Raw genomic sequence first — 17,425 nt, forward strand, 5'->3', positions numbered from 1 at the left:
CCAAGATTCCCAGCACCATTTATTGAAGAGGCTGTCTTTTTTCCATTGGTCATTCTTTCCTGCTTTGTCGAAGATTAGTTCACCATAGAGTTGAGGGTCGATTTCTGGGCTCTCTATTCTGTTCCACTGATCTATGTGTCTGTTTTTGTGCCAGTACCATGCTGTCTTGATGATGACAGCTTTGTAACAGAGCTTGAAGTCCAGAATTGTGATGCCACAAACTTTGGCTTTCTTTTTCAATATTCCTTTGGCTATTCGAGGTCTTTTCTGGTTCCATATAAATTTTAGGATTATTTGTTCCCTTTCTTTGAAAAAAAATGGAAGTTATTTTGATAGGGATTGCATTAAATGTGTAGATTGCTTTAGGTAGCATAGACATTTTCACAATATTTATTCTTCCAATCCAGGAGCATGGAACATTTTTCCATTTCTTTGTGTCTTCCTCAATTTCTTTCATGAGTACTTTATAATTTTCTGCGTATAGATTCTTAGCCTCTTTGGTTAGGTTTATTCCTAGGTATATTATAGTTTTGGGTCCAATTGTAAATGGGAATGACTCCTGAATTTCTATTTCTTCTGTCTTGTTTTTGGTGTAGAGAAATGCAACTGATTTCTGTGTATTGATTTTCTATCCTGACACTTTACTGAATTCCTGTACAAGTTCTAGCAGTTTTGGAGTGGAGTCTTTTGGGTTTTCCACATATAGCATCATATCATCTGCGAAGAGTGATAGTTTGACTTCTTCTTTGCCAATTTGGATGCCTTTAATCTCCTTTTGTTGTCTGATTGCTGAGGTTAGGACTTCTAGTACTATGTTGAATAGCAGTGGTGATAATGGACATCCCTGCCGTGTTCCTGACCTTAGCGGAAAAGCTTTCAGTTTTTCTCCATTGAGAATGATATTTGCGGTGGGTTTTTCATAGATGGCTTGGTTAATATTGAGGTATTTGCCCTCTGTCCCTACACTTTGAAGAGTTTTGATCAGGAAGCGATGCTGCTCTTTGTCAAATGCTTTTTCAGCATATATTGAGAGTATCATATGGTTCTTGTTCTTTCTTTTATTAATGTGTTCTATCACATTGATTGTTTTGCCGATGTTGAACCAACCCTGCAGCCCTGGAATAAATCCCACTTGATCATGGTGAATAATCCTTTTAATGTACTGTTGAATCCTATTGGCTAGAATTTTGGCGAGAATTTTTGCATCTGTGTTCATCAAGGATATTGGTCTGTAGTTCTCTTTTTTGGTGGGATCCTTGTCTGGTTTGGGGATCAAGGTGATGCTGGCCTCATAAAATGAGTTTGGAAGTTTTCCTTCCATTTCTATTTTTTGGAACAGTTTCAGGAGAATATGAATTCATTCTTCTTTAAATGTTTGGTAGAATTCCCCTGGGAAGCCGTCTGGCCCTGGGCTTTTTTTTGTTTGGAGAATTTTGATGACTGTTTCAATCTCCTTACTGGTTATGGGCCTGTTCAGGTTTTCTATTTCTTCCTGGTTCAGTTGTGGTAGTTTATATGTCTCTAGGAATGCATCCATTTCTTCCAGATAGTCAAATTTGTTGACATAGATTTGCTCATAGTATGTTCTTATAATTGTCTGTATTTCTTTGGTGTTAGTTGTGATCTCTCCTTTTTCATTCATGATTTTATTTATTTGGGTCCCTTCTCTCTCTCTCTTTTTTTTTTTTTTTTGATGAGTCTCGCCAGGGGTTTATCAATCTTATTGATTCTTTCAAAGAACCAGGTCCTAGTTTCATTGATTTTTTCTATTGTATTTTTTTTTTCATTTCTATTTCATTGATTTCTGCTCTGATCTTTATGATTTCTCTTCTCCTGCTGGGTTTAGGGTTTCTTTCCTGTTCTTTCTCCAGCTCCTTTACGTGTAGGGTTAGGTTGTGAACTTGAGACCTTTCTTGTTTCTTGAGAAATGCTTGTACCGCTATATATTTTCCTCTCAGGACTGCCTTTGCTGTGTCCCACAGATTTTGAACTGTTGTGTTTTCATTATCGTTTGTTTCCATGAATATTTTCAGTTCTTCTTTAATTTCCTCGTTGACCCATTCATTCTTTAGAAGGATGCTGTTTAGCATCCATGTATTTGGGTTCTTTCCAGCTTTCCTCTTGTGATTGAGTTCTAGCTTCAGAGCATTATGATCTGACAATATGCACGTAATGATCCTAATCTTTTGATACCAGTTGAGACCTGATTTGTGACACAGGATGTGATCTATTCTGGAGAAGGTTCCATGTGCACTAGAGAAGAATGTGTATTCTGTTGCTTTGGGATGAAATGTTCTGAATATATCTGTGATGTCCATCTGGTTCTCTGTGTCATTTAAGGCCTTTATTTCCTTGTTGATCTTTGCTTGGATCATCTGTCCATTACAGTTAGGGGAGTGTTCAAATCCCCTACTATTATTGTATTATTATTGATGTGTTTCTATGATTTTGTTATTAATTGGTTGATATAGTTGGCTGCTCCCACGTTAGGGGCATAGATAATTAAAATTGTTAGATCTTCTTGTTGGACAGACCCTTTGAGTAGGATATAGTGTCCTTCCTCATCTCTTATTATAGTCGCTGGCTTAAAATCTAATTGATCTGATATAAGGATCGCCACCCCAGCTTTCTTCTGATGCCCATTAGCATGGTAAATTGTTTTCCACCCCCTCACTTTAAATCTGGAGGTGTCTTCGTGTCTAAAATGAGTTTCTTGTAGGCAACATACTGATGGGTTTTGTTCTTTTATCCATTCTGATACCCTGTGTCTTTTGATTAGGGCATTTAGCCCATTAACATTCAGGGTAACTATTGAGAGATATTAACTTAGTGCCATTATTAGCCAATAAGATGACTGTTACTGTATATTGTCTCTGTACATTTCTGATCTACTACTTTTAGGCTCTCTCTTTACTTAGAGGACCCCTTTCAATATTCCTGTAGAGCTGGTTTGGTGTTTGCAAATTCTTTCAGTTTTTGTTTGTCCTGGAAGCTTTTGATCTCTCCTTCTATTTTCAATGATAGCCTAGCTGGATAGAGTATTCTTGGCTGCATGTTTTTCTCGTTTAGTGCTCTGAATATATCATGCCCACTCTTTCTGGCCTGCCAGGTCTCTGTGGATAAGTCTGCTGCCAATCTAATATTTTTACCATTGTATGTTACAGACTTCTTTTCCTGGGCTGCTTTCAGGATTTTCTCTTTGTCACTAAGACTTGTAAATATTACTATTAGGTGACGGGGTGTGGACCTATTCTTGTTGACTTTGAGGGGGCTTCTCTGCATCTCCTGGATTTTGATGCTTGTTCCCTTTGCCATATTAGGGAAATTCTCTCCAATAATTCTCTCAATAGACCTTCTGCTCCCCTCTCTGTTTCTTCTTCTTCTGGAATCCCAATTATTCTAATGTAGTTTCGTCTTATGGTGTCTCATATCTCGAATTCTCCCCTTGTGGTCCAATAGCTGTTTGTCCCTCTTTTGCTTGGCTTCTTTATTCTCTGTCATTTGGTCTTCTATATCACTAATTCTTTCTTCTGCCTCATTGATCCTAGCAGTGAGAGCCTCCATTTTTTATTGCACCTCATTAATAGCTTTTTTGATTTCTACTTGGTTAGATTTTAGTTCTTTAATTTCTCCAGAAATGGCTTTTATATCTCCAGAGAGGGTTTCTCTAATATCTTCCATGCCTTTTTCGAGCCCAGTTAGAACGTTCAGAATCGTCATTCTGAACTCTTGATCTGACATATTATCAATGTCAGTGTTGATTAGGTCCCTGCACTTCGGTACTGTCTCTTGTTCTTTTGATTGGGTTGATTTTTCCTGCCTTGTCATTTTGTCCAGATAAGAGGATATGAAGGGCCAATTAAAATACTAAATGTGTGGCAGAGACCACAGAAAAATGTGCTGTAACCAAATCAGAAGAGACCCCAAATTGTGGGGGGGGAGAAAGGGGATAAAAAGAGGTTCAGAAAAAAAAAAAAAGAAAAAATTAAAAAAAAAAACAAAGAAAAAATATTAAAACGAAAGAAAAAAATATATATATTTAGATAATCTAGTTAAAAAACGTTAAAAAAGAAAAGGGTAAAACTTTTAAAAAATTACGCAGAAGAAGAAAAAAGAAAAAAAGAAAAAAAATTGAAAAAAAAATGGAATTAGCTGCAAGACTAAAGAATCATGGGGAGAAACCATGAGTTCCATGCTTTGCTTTCTCCTCCTCTGGAATTGCGCTGCTGTCTTAGGAATTGAACCTGCTTTCCTTGATAGATGAACTTCGTTCTGGCTGGATATTTTGTTGATCTTCTGGGGGAGGGGTCTGTTGTAGTGACTCTCAAGTGTCTTTGCCCGAGGATGGATTGCACCGCCCTTGCCGGGGGCCGGACTAAGTAATAGCCTCAGGTTCGCTTTTGGGAGATTGTGTTCCCTGAACGCTTTCCGTACAGTTCCGGAGGACGGGAATGAAAATGGCGGCCTCCTAGTCTCCAGCCTGGAGGAGCTGAGAGCCTGGGGCCCCATTCCTCAGTGCGCACCCAGAGGACAGCACCCAATCACTCCCGTATCCCCAGTCTCTTGCCGCGCTTGGAGCTCACCCAGTCGGCGACCAGATCAAGGTAATCCCGAGCTGAGAGTTCAGTACTCGGCTCTGTCTCTGCAGCCGGCTTCTCTGTTCTAATACCTGCAATCTCTGTGACACTCCAACACCCCCGATCCTTCTGTGACGCTGCCTGACCTGGGGCCACGCTGACCCCGCATGGGATTCACCCTGGTTTAGCCTCTGGAGCAATGTCCCTCAGTGGAACAGACTTTTAAAAGTCCTGATTTTGTGCTCCCTTCCTCTGCCGCTTGCTGGGAGCCGGCCCCTCCCCCCGCAATCTATCTTCCTGGTGTTTTAGATTCACGTCTCCGCCAGTCCTACCTTTCAGAAAGTGGTTGATTTTCTATTTCTAGATTGCTGTTCTTCTTCTCTTCGATCTCCCATTGGATTTGTAGGTGTTTGCAATTTTTAGATAAGCTATCAAGCTGATCTCCTGCTACCTGATGTAGTCTCAGCCTGCTACTTCTCCGCCATCTTGACTCCTCCCCGCTTTTGAGGCTTTTGAAGCAGTCCTCAAACATCTCCCAACACAGAGAAAGAAATATTCAAATAAATTAAATGGTCCACAATTCGAGACATTTGCTAGTAATGTCAGCTTTTCTTATCTGATCCCAAAAAGTAGGAAGAGAGAAGACTCTAATTGACAATGTCCAAAGACCCAATTCACATAAGGACCTTAACAGAAACCAATTGCATACAATTTTAATCAGTAAGATAATAAAACTAGAATTCATTTCTCTTCCCTTTCTTCCTTCATCTCCATGTGAAAGGGCCTGTTTTGCTTTCTATTCACTATTTCTTCTTAATTTCGGCAAGCCAACCTTTCATCCATCCTACGATTTTTGACATAGTGTTCCCTGATTCCTTAATTGCATATACCACCAAGTGCTCATCCTCATATAATGCCACACCACCTCCATTTCCATTAAGCAGTTCCCTCTTTATGGCAGATCTTATCCTCCTAGAACCCTCAGCTTGGTCCCCAGGTCCTGAGTCTCTCCTGATGCGTCTCCCTGTGTGACTTCAACTCCTTCCCTTTTCCCTTACTACAATTCAGGTCCATGGTATTCAACTTGGGCCACATAGGAGTGAAGCCATCACATATTTCCCTTGGTCTGCTTGCATTTTCATTTGGAAATCATCTTCTTTATCATCATCTTCATAATCATCTTTATCCACTAGCCCTTAAAAGGGTATCTTGGCTCCTTGCACAGTGATGCTAGAGGGGGCATTGCAGGCCATCGATGTTGACCCTTCATTTTCATCTGAATAAAGAGAGTTGCTCTACATGGCTCTTGCCATGACTATGGTATGTAGAATTAACTAATGATGACAAGGAGAGCTGACCAGGCCTCTTTCTTTCCGGGTAGCGATCATGCAGAGTTTCACTCTCCATGAAGACTTTGCAACGCTATTTAAGGGAAGGTCAGGTAGACAGAGCCTTCATCACTTGGGACTGCTGTTTCAGGACATTAGCAGATAAGGACACGGACAACACAACGAATCCCTGACCTGGCAATTTTCCTGGAATTGTGACTTCCCTTCCTTCTTCCTTCCCTCACCTTCCAAGCTGGCCAAGCACCAAAGGCAGACCTTACACCCGAGAAACCATAGGGATCAGAAGCTAAGGATGGACCCTCTCGCCAAAGGATATCCAACCTCCCAGAGAACCAATGGTAGCCAAGAGCCTCGCTGTTGTTTGAAATCTCTAGAAATTGCAGTGAAAATAGGAACAACTTGCTCCCTCTGGAGAAATGTTGGTCTAAAGAATGGTATACAGAACATCATTTTCTTTTCTCTTTGTATTGAAAGTGGAAGTGGGAAAGAAACAGAAAAGACCACCTGAGTTCATGATCAGGCAAACAGGGCTCTTTCCTGTTCCTTCTCAGGTCATTCTATTTAAAGCCATAGGACTCCTATGTCATGAGAATGTAATTGCCGCTTCAGTGAAGTCAGCTTCTGTGACCTCACAAACGTCTGAGGTCCTAGCAACCACTCCTCCCCAAAGCACGCTTCATCACTTCACCTTGCTGGAGTAGTTCTGGGTCAGCCATGAGTATCAAAATAACTCCAAACTGATGGAGCTAACAGTGTATTTCCCCAAACAGTTTGTGAAGAGATTTGGGGTCAACTTCTCCATGACCGAATTTGTAGTCTTTGGCCAGGACTGTCACCACCACCACTCTGGACTCCTGAGAAGGGCAAGAATCCACAATTCCATCTTACCCACGTAAGGACAAGAAAGATTCAGGAGTACGATCAGCCTCAAACAGGAACTCCACGCCAAACACATGTTCATGTTCCTCACACCCTATCAGGATGCTTCTGACCAGGAAAGCGCCCCCCCCCCCCCCGCGCTCAAGGAAAGCTCAGAATTAACACCCGCAACAATGCCAAAGACATGTCTGGAGGCTTCAACAGTGAGGACACGAGTTCTTCGTGCATCTCCAGAAATCGTGCCATATAGGTTGCACCGTTTTCCCGGCTGACCAAACATTAAAGGCAGACCCTACACCTTAGAAGCTTAGGCCCAGGACGGACTCATCTGTTTGGAGCTCACAGGAGCAAGCATGGAGCATGTTGGAAGAGAACCAATCCCGATGTGAATCCATTGGAAAAGGCTTCCAGGCCAGTTTCAGGAAGACAACGTGAATCTACAAAAGGTCTCTGTCTTCTCGGTATTCGGAACATGCATTCTGTTATCTACACTGAAGCTAATTTCGTTAGAGAGAAGACCTCATGGAAAGCCCAAGGGCTGGCCCTTGAGACAGTCTCACGTGTGTGTGACATGCCCTCAGGGGTTGTGTTGTGGCTGTCCACTCTCCTGTGGGCTCGTCCTGTACAGAGGCTCTCCTTGCCATCCATTCCGATTGTTTGGTGTCTGGGCCAAATTAGGTGAGGTTAAGCTTCGTGGGTCTGGTGTGCTTGTGAAACGTGACTTTCACCCACTCCACAAAACGTAAGGCCTGCGGAATTCTGTGGCCAGGTGAGAGGATGTGAGCAGGGATTTATTTTAGTCTCCTGCAGGTTTTTCTGTTTTCCTGGGACTAAGCAACGTGGCCTAAGGAAGGCAGTCCCAACAGTGTTCCAGGTTTGGGAATCCGTGATTGCAGTTTGGGCAGCTAATGACCTCACCGTCCTGCCTGTGGCCAATTCTGTCTGGATGTTGGCGGTCGTAGAGCCCAAGTATCTTGGGAGCCAATCGAGGCATCTCCAATAACACTGCCCATCACGAAGGCACACAAAGAAATAGTGATCTTACCACGGTGTCAACAGGTATTGTCTCTGATCATGATTTCCAGGCTGTCTGCACCTGGTTACTTGCCAGTGTCCTCTCCAGGAGATACACAGTGTTCTGCAGTTCTGGAGTCAGTGTCTGCAATGCATGCTCCTCTGGAATCCCTGGGCCTCAAGACCCTTGGGTTGCAATAACTCATGTCATTCAGACACTCTCCTTTTTTTCCGCCAACAGCTAGGGGTCAATATTCGAATTGTGGGTTCTAAGTGTGCTCCTCTCCCTGGGCCTTTGCCTTTGGCTATGGCTCCTGACCCTCTGAAACACCAACTGCCCAACTCTCCCATAAGCTCTGTCTACACCCTTCTCCCATGGTCTCTGTGACTTCTTCTCTCTTTTGCTGTGGAATGTGATTTATTGGCTTCAGCTCCATTTATGCCATGTTTCCATTGATGTGGTCATCTTCTGGTTGTGCTGATGGCTGAAGAGAGGCCTGGAGCTCCCAGACACTTCTCCCATCTCCCTGTCCTCCAAATGCACTGCAGACTCTTATGGAGCCATAAGCAAGAAGGCATTCTTGCTCCTTGTGACATGTGAGAGAGCATTGGGCTGTGTCTTATCTGTCAGTGCCAGAAAGACAACTTCCATACGTTTGCACTCACTCATCGGAGTAAAGAAACATGTGAAAAAGCAAGAAAATGGGCCAGGTAATTCGACTCTAACCAGGCACACAAAATTTGGTGTTTGTTCCAGGCAGGCTAGTCAGAATCTGCCTTTCTAAAAGTGGATCAAATGGGACATTCAATGCAGGAAATGTGGCCGAACGGGATGGAACGTGAGTTTCCACTGTGTTTGAAGGTGAATTGTGATCTGGAATAGAGCAGCTTCATATCTCTTAAAATATCATTTTTAGAATTTTGAACCAACCACCCACACACCCACCCACACACACACACACACACACTCAAAAGAATCCCACAGAAGTTAGGTAGCAAGTGAGGAATAGCACTCATGGAAGCAAAATTCAGAGAAAATGTCAAAAAAAAACAAAAGCTTAGAGAATCAAAGTAAAAAACCATCCAAACTGGATAAGTTAACTCCTTTCCTATCAAGAATTAATTAATTAATTAATTAAACAACCTAACCTAAAAGACCCAACCAAACAAGCATGCCAGCAAATCCAATACCAGAGAAAAAAGGATAAATTCCAAGACACCTAAGCACTACCCTGACAAGATCATGAGTCATACATACCTGACATCTCAAAATGACTTTTGAAGCCGCTTTTGAGGCTTTTGAAGCAATCCTCAAACATCTCCCAACACAAAGATACCACATTCAAATCAATTAACTGGTCCACAATTCGAGACATTTGTTAGTAATGTCAGCTTTTCTCATCTAATCCCAAAATGTTGGACGTATGAAGACTCTAATGGACATTGTCCAAGGACCCAATTCACATACGGACCTTACAGTAAACCAATTGCATACAATTTTAATCATTAAGATAATAAAACTAGAATTCATTTCTCTTCTCTTTCTTCCTTCATCTCCATGTGAAACGGCCGGTTTTGCTTTCTATTCACTATTGTTTCTTATATTCAGCAAGCTAGCTTTTCATCCATCCTACGTTTTTGGACATAGTGTTCCCTGATTCTTTAATGGAATATAACACCAAGTGCTGATCCTCATAAAATGCCACACCACCTCCATACCCATTAAGCAGTTTCAGCTTTATGGCAGGTTTTATCCTCCTGTAACCCTAAGCTTGTACCCCAAAGTCCTGAGTCTCTCCTAGTGCGTCTCCCTGTCTGACTTCTTCTCCTTCTGTTCTCCCTTATGACGATTCGTGTCCATGGTATTCCTCATGGGCCACAAAGGAGTGAAGCCATCGGATATTTCCTTTGGTCTGCTTGCATTTTCATTTGGAAATCATCTTCTTTATTATCATCTTCATAATCATCTTTATCCACTAGCCCTTTAAAGGGTATCTCGGCTCCTTCCACAGTGATGCTAGACCGGGAATGGCAGGCCATCGATGTTGGCCCTTCATTTTCATCGGAATAAAGAACGTTGCTCAACATGGCTCTCCCCATGACTACCGCATCTAGCATTAACTAATGACGACAAGGAGTGTTGAACCGGGCTCTTTCTTTCATGGTAGCGATCATGCAGAATTTCACTCTCCATGAAGCGTTTGCAACACTGTATAAGGGAATGTCAGGTAGACAGAGCCTTCATCCCTTGGGACTGGTGTTTTAGGACACTGGCAGATAAGGACACGGACAGCACAATGAATCCCTGCCCAGGAAATTTTCCTGGAATTGTGACTTGCCTTCCCATCTTCCTTCCCTCACCTTCCAAGCTGACCAAGCACCAAAGGCAGACCTTACACCCGAGAAACCATAGGGACCAGAAGCTAAGAATGGACCCTCTCACCTAGGACATCCAACCTCCCAGAACCATAATGGTAGTGAAGAGGCCTCGCTGTTGATTGAGATCTCTAGAAATTGCAGTGGAAATAGGAACACTTGCTCTCTCTGGAGAAATGTTGGTCTAAAGAATGGTATACAGAACTTCGTTTTCCTTTCTGTATAGAAAGTGAATGTCGGAAAAAAACAGAAAACACCACCTGAGTTCATGATCAGGAAAACAGGGATCTTTTTGTTCCATCCCAGGTTTTTTGCTTGCCGGTTTCCTCTCCAGGAGATACACAGTGTTCTGCTGTTCTGAGTCTATGTCTTCAAAGGATGCTGATCTGGAATCCCTGGGCCTCATGTCACTTGGGTTGCAAGAAATCATGTCCTTCAGAGACTTTCCTTTTCTCCGCCAACAACTAGGGGTCAATATTCAAATTGTGGGTTCTAAGTGTGCTCCTCTCCCCTGGGCCTATGCCTTTGGCCATGGCTCCCTGCCCTCTGAAGCACCAACTGTCCAATTCTCCCATAAATCCTGTCTACACAATTCTCCCATGGTCTCTGTGACTTCTTCTCTCTTTTGCTGTGGAGTGTGATTTCTAGGCTTCAGCTCCATTTAGGCCATGTTTCCATTGATGTGGTCAACTTCTGGTTGGGCTGAAGGCTGAAGACAGGCCTGGAGCTCCCAGAAACTTCTCCCATCTCCCTGTCCTCCAAATGCACTGCGGACTCTTATGGAGCCATAAGCAAGAAGGTATTCTTGCTGCTTGTAACATGTGGAAGAATGGGAGAGAGCACTGGGCTGTGTCTTATCTGTCAGTCCTAGAAAGACAACTACCATACGATTTCACTCACTCATCAGAGCAAAGAAACATGTGAACAAGCAAGAAAAAGGGACAGGCAATTCGACTCTAACCAGGCACACAAAATTTGGTGTTTGTTATAGGCAGGCTAGTCAGAATCTGCCTTTCTAAAAGTGGATCAAATGGGACATTCAATGCAGGAAATGTGGCTGAACGGGATGGAACGTGAGTTTCCATTGTGTTTGAAAGTGAATTGTGATCTGGAATAGAGCAGCTTCATATCACTTAAAATATCATTTTTAGCGTTTTGTACAACACACACACACACACACACAGAAACACACACACACACACACACACTTAAAAGAATGCCACAGAATTTAGGCAGCATATGAGGAATAGCACTCATGGAAGCAAAATTCAGAGAAATACCATAAAAAACAAGAGCTTAGAGAATCAAAAACAAACCGTCCAAAAGGATAAGTTAACCCCTTTACCTATCAAGAATTGATTAATTATTTAATTAAACAGCCTTAACTAAAAGATCCCTCCACACAAATATGCAAGCAAATCCAATACCGGAGAGAACAGGATAAATTCCAAGACACATACACACTACCATGACAAGATCATGAGTCATACATATCTGATGTCTCATGTAATGACATTTGAAGCAGCATTTGAGGCGTTTGAAGCAGTCTTCAAACATCTCCCAAAACACAGAAAGCCACATTCAAATCAATTAACGGGTCCACAATTCGAGACATTTGTTAGTAATGTCAGCTTTTCTCTTCTAAACCCAAAATGTAGGAAGAGGGAAGACCCTAATGGACAATGTCCAAAGTCCCAATTCACATAAGGACCTTACAGGAAACCAATTGCATACAACTTTAATCAGTAAGATAATAAAACTAGAATGAATTTCTCTTCTCTTTCCTCCTTCATCTCCATGTGAAAGGGCCTGTTTTGCTTTCTATTCACTATTTTTTTTAATTTCTGCAAGCCAGCCTTTCATCCATCCTACGATTTTTGGCATAGTATTCCCTAATTCTTTAATTGCATATACCACCAAGTGCTCATCTTCATATAATGCCCCAACACCTCCATACCCATTAAGCAGTTCCCTCCTTATGGCAGGTCTTATCCTCCTGTAACCCTTAGGTTGGTCACCAAACTCCTGAGTTTCTCCTGCTGCATCTCCCTGACTGACATCTTCTCCTTCCATTTTCCCTTAATACTATTCATATCCATGGTATTCCACATGGGCCACATAGGAGTGAAGCAATCGGATATTTCCCCTGGTCTGCTTGCATTTTCATTTAGAAATCATCTTCTTTATGATCATCTTCATAATCATCTTTATCCACTAGCCCTTAAAAGGGTATCTCGGCTCCTTCCACAGTGATGCTAGAGGGGGCATGGCAGGCCATGGATGTTGGCCCTTCATTTTCATCTGAATAAAGAGAGTTGCTCAACATGGCTCTCCCCATGACAATGGCATGTAGCATTAACTAATGATGACAAGGTGTGCTTACCAGGCCTCTTTCTTTCTGGCTAGCGATCATGCAGAGTTTCACTCTCCATGAAGCCTTTGCAACGCTGTTTAAGGTAATGTCATGTAGACAGAGCCTTCATCCCTTGGGACTGCTGTTTCAGGATACTAGCAGAGAAGGACATAGACAGCACAACGCATCCCTGCCCTGGCAGTTTTCCTGGAATTGTGACTTACCTTCCTTCTTCCTTCCCTCACATTCCAAGCTGACCAAGTACCAAAGGCACACCTTACACCCAAGAAACCATAGTGACCAGAAGCTAAGAATGGACCCTCTCACCCAAGGATATCCAACCTCCCAGAGACCTAATGGTAGCCAAGAGGCCTCGCTGTTGATTGAGATCTCTAGAAATTGCAGTGGAAATAGGAACACCTTGCTCCCTCTGGAGAAATGTTGGTCTAAAGAATGGTATACAGAACATCGTTTTCTTTTTCTCTTTATATAGAAAGTCAAACTGGGAAAGAAACAGGAAAAAAAAACCCTGAGTTCATGGTCAGGCTAACAGGGCTCTTTCTTGTTCCTTCCCAGGGCTTTCTACATAAAGCCATAGGACACATATGTCATGAGAATGGGATTGCTGCTTCAGTGAAATCAGCTTCTGTGACTTCACAAAGCTCTGAAGTCCTAGCAACCACCCCTCACCAAATCACGCTTCATCACTTCACCTTGATGGAGTAGTCCTGGGTCAGCCAGGAGTATCAAAATCACTCCCAACCGCTGGAGCAGACTGGATATTTCCCTAAACAGTTTGTGAAGCGATCTTTGGTCACCTTCTCCATGGCTGAATTTGTAGTCTTTGGCCGGGACTGTCAACACCACCCCTCTCCACTCTTGAGATGGGAAGAATCCACAATTCCATCTTACCAACCTAATGTCAAGAAAGATTCAGGAGAACAAGCTGACTCACACGGGGAACTCCACGCCATACACATGTTCATGGTCCTCATACCCTATGAGGATGATTTGGACCAGTTAAAGTGCCCCCTGCCCTCCGAGGAAAGCTCAGAGTTAACACCCGCAACCATACCAAAGACATGTCTGGAGGCTTCAACAGTGAGGACACGAGTTCTTCGTGCATCTCCAGAAATCGTGCCATAAATGCCTCCCCATTTTCCCGGGTGACAAATCATTAAAGGCAGTCCCTACACCCAAGAAGCTTAGTCCCAGGACGGACTAATCTGTTTGGAGCTCACGGGAGGAAGCACGGAGCATGTTGGAAGAGAACCAATCCCCTTGTGAAGCCAACGGGAAAGGCTTTTGGGGCAGTTTCAGGAAGACAACGTGAATCTACAGAAGTCTCTGTCTTCTCGGTATTCGAAACGTGCATTCTGTTATCTAACCTGAAGCTAAATTCTTTAGACAGAAGAGCTCATGGAGTGCCCAAGGGTTGGCACTTGAGAGAGTCTCAGGTGTGTGTGACATGCCCTCTGGTGTTGTGTTGTGGCTGTCCACTCTCTTGTGGGCTCGTCCTCTGCAGAGTCTCTTCATGCCTTCCATTCAGAGTGTTTGGTGTCTGGGCCAAATATGGTGATGTTAATATTCGTGGGTCTGGTGTGCTTGTGAAACCTGACTTTCAACCCACTCCACAAAACCTAAGGCCTGCTGAATTCTGTAGCGAGGTGAGAGGATGTGGGCGGGGCTTTCATTTAGTCCCATGGAGGATTTTCTGTTCTCCTGGGACTAAGCAATGTGGACTGAAGAAGGCAGTCCCAATAGTGTTCCAAGTTCGGGGATCCATGATTGCAATTTGGACAGCTCTTGTGCTCACCGTCCTGATTGTGGCCAATTCTCAGTCTGGATGCTGGCGGTCGTAGAGCCCAAGTATCTTTGGCGCCCATCGAGGCATCTCCACCAACACTGCCCATCACCAATGCACACAAAAATAATAATCTTGATTAGCCGGTGGAGACTACATCACGTAGTACTAGATCAACTCGATAGCTTATCTAAACATTTCAAACACCTACATATCCAATGGGAGAACGAAGAGAAGAAGAACAGCAATTCTAGAAACAGAAAATCAGCCACTATCTGAAAGGTAGGACTGGTGGAGAAGTGATTCTAAAATGACGGGAAGATAGATCATGGGGGGAGGGGCCGTCTCCGGGCAAGTGGCGGAGGAATGGAGCACAAAATCAGGACTTTTAAAAGTCTCTTCCACTGAGGGACATTGCTCCAGAGGCTAAGCCAGTGTGAAGCCCGCGTGGGGTCAGCATGTCCCCAGGTTCCGCCGCGTCACAGAATGATCATGGTTGTTGGAGTGTCGCAGAGCTCACAGGTATTAGAACAGAGAATCCAGCTACAGAGACAGAGCCGAGGACTGAACTCTCAGCTCGGGGTTACCTTGAACTTGTCGATGGGTGCGTGAGCTTGGAGCGCAGCTAGAGACTGGGGATATGGTAGTGATTGGGTGCTGTTCTCTGGGGCGCACTGAGAAGTGGGGCCCCAGGCTCTGGGCTCCTCTCGGCCAGAGACTAGGAGGCCGCCATTTTCATTTCCATCCTCCGGAACTCTATGGAAAGCGTTCAGGGAACACAATCTCCCAAAAGCGAACCCGAGCCGATTACTTAGTACGGCCTCGAAAAAGGCTTGGAAGATATTAGAGAAACCCTCTCTGGAGATATAAAAGCCATTTCTGGAGAAACTAAAGAACTAAAATCTAACCAAGTAGAAATCAAAAAAGCTATTAATCAGGTGCAATCAAAATGGAGGCTCTCACTGCTAGGATCAATGAGGCGAAGAAAGAATTCATGATATAGAAGACCAAATGACAGAGAATAAAGCATCCGAGCAAAAGAGGGACAAACAGCTATTGGACCACGAGGGGAGAATTCGAGAGATAAGTGACACCATAAGACGAAACAACATTAGAATAATTGGGATTCCAGAAGAAGAAGAAACAGAGAGGGGAGCAGAAGGTCTATTGAGAGAATTATTGGAGAGAATTTCCCTAATATGGCAAAGGGAACAAGCATCAAAATCCACGAGATGCAGAGAACCCCCCTCAAAGTCAACAAGAATAGGTCCACACCCCGTCACCTAATAGTAAAATTTACAAGTCTTAGTGACAAAGAGAAAATCCTGAAAGCAGCCCGGGAAAAGAAGTCTGTAACATACAATGGTAAAAATATTAGACTGGCAGCAGACTTATCCACAGGGACCAGGCAGGCCAGAAAGAGCTGGCATGATATACTCAGAGCACTAAATGAGAAAAACAGCCAAAAATACTCTATCCAGCTAGGCTATCATTGAAAATAGAAGGAGAGATAAAAAGCTTCCAGGACAAACAAAAACTGAAAGAATTTGCAAACACCAAACCAGCTCCACAGGTAATATTGAAAGGGGTCCTCTCAGCAAAGAGAGAGCCTAAAAGTAGTAGATCAGAAAGGTACAGAGACAATATACAGTAACAGTCATCTTACAGGCTAATAATGGCACTAAATTCATATCTCTCAATAGTTACCCTGAATGTTAATGGGCTAAATGCCTCAATCAAAAGACACAGAGTATCAGAATGGATAAAAAAACAAAACCTATCTGTATGTTGCCTACAAGAAACTCATTTTAGACGCGAAGACACCTCCAGATTTAAAGTGGGGGGGGTAAAAAAAAATTTACCATGCTAATGGGCATCAGAAGAAAGCTGGGGTGGCAATCCTTATATCAGATCAAATAGATTTTAAGCCAAAGACTATAATAAGAGATGAGGAAGGACACTATATCCTACTCAAAGGGTCTGTCCAACAAGAAGATCTAACAATTTTAAATATCTATGCCCCTAACGTGGGAGCAGCCAACTATATCAACCAATTAATAACAAAATCAAAGAAACACATCAATAATAATACAGTAATCGTAGGGGACTAGAACACTCCCCTCACTGAAATGGACAGATCATCCAAGCCAAAGATCAACAAGGAAATAAAGGCCTTAAATGACACACTGGACCAGATGGACATCACAGATATATTCAGAACATTTCATCCCAAAGCAACAGAATACACATTCTTCTCTAGTGCACATGGAACCTTCTCTATGTGAATCGATCACCTCCTGGGTCACAAATCAGGTCTCAACCGGTATCAAAAGATTGCGATCATTCCCTGCATATTTTCAGACCACAATGCTCTGAAGCTAGAACTCAATCACAAGAGGAAAGCTGGAAAGAACCCAAATACATGGAGACAAAACAGCATCCTTCTAAAGAATGAATGGGTCAACCAGGAAATTAAAGAAGAACTGAAAAAATTCATGGAAATAAATGATAATGAAAGCACAACCTTTCAAAATCTGTGTGACACAGCAAAGGCAGTACTGAGAGTAAAATATTTAGCAGTACAATCCTTTCGCAAGAAACAAGAAAGGTCTCAAGTACACAACCTAATCCTACACGTAAAGGAGCTGGAGAAAGAACAAGAAAGAAACCCTAAACCCAGCAGGAGAAGAGAAATCATAAAGATCAGAGCAGAAATCAATGAAATACAAACCAAAAAAAAAAAAAAAAAAAAAAAAAAAAAAACAATAGAAAAAATAAATGAAACTAGGAGCTTGTTGTTTGAAAGAACATGTTCTTGACATGACATTTTAGTCATTAGTCCATCGAGATGTCCCATTTGAAGGGTTAGTAGGATTGGATTGAGGACTATCATGGCCCTGAAGTAAGAACCAGATGCCAGGTGTAGTTTCAGTATAGAAACCCCCACATGCGATGGGCCCAGAGCGAGAAGAGGTACACATCGTACAAGGATTGATGGTTTCTCGAGGCTTGGTGACCAAGCTCGTGATCTAAGTGAGATGCATTTATGTCATGCCAATCACTATATGTACAT

Source organism: Meles meles, chromosome Y, assembly GCF_922984935.1.
Source record: "Meles meles chromosome Y, mMelMel3.1 paternal haplotype, whole genome shotgun sequence".
Classification (NCBI taxonomy): domain Eukaryota; kingdom Metazoa; phylum Chordata; class Mammalia; order Carnivora; family Mustelidae; genus Meles; species Meles meles.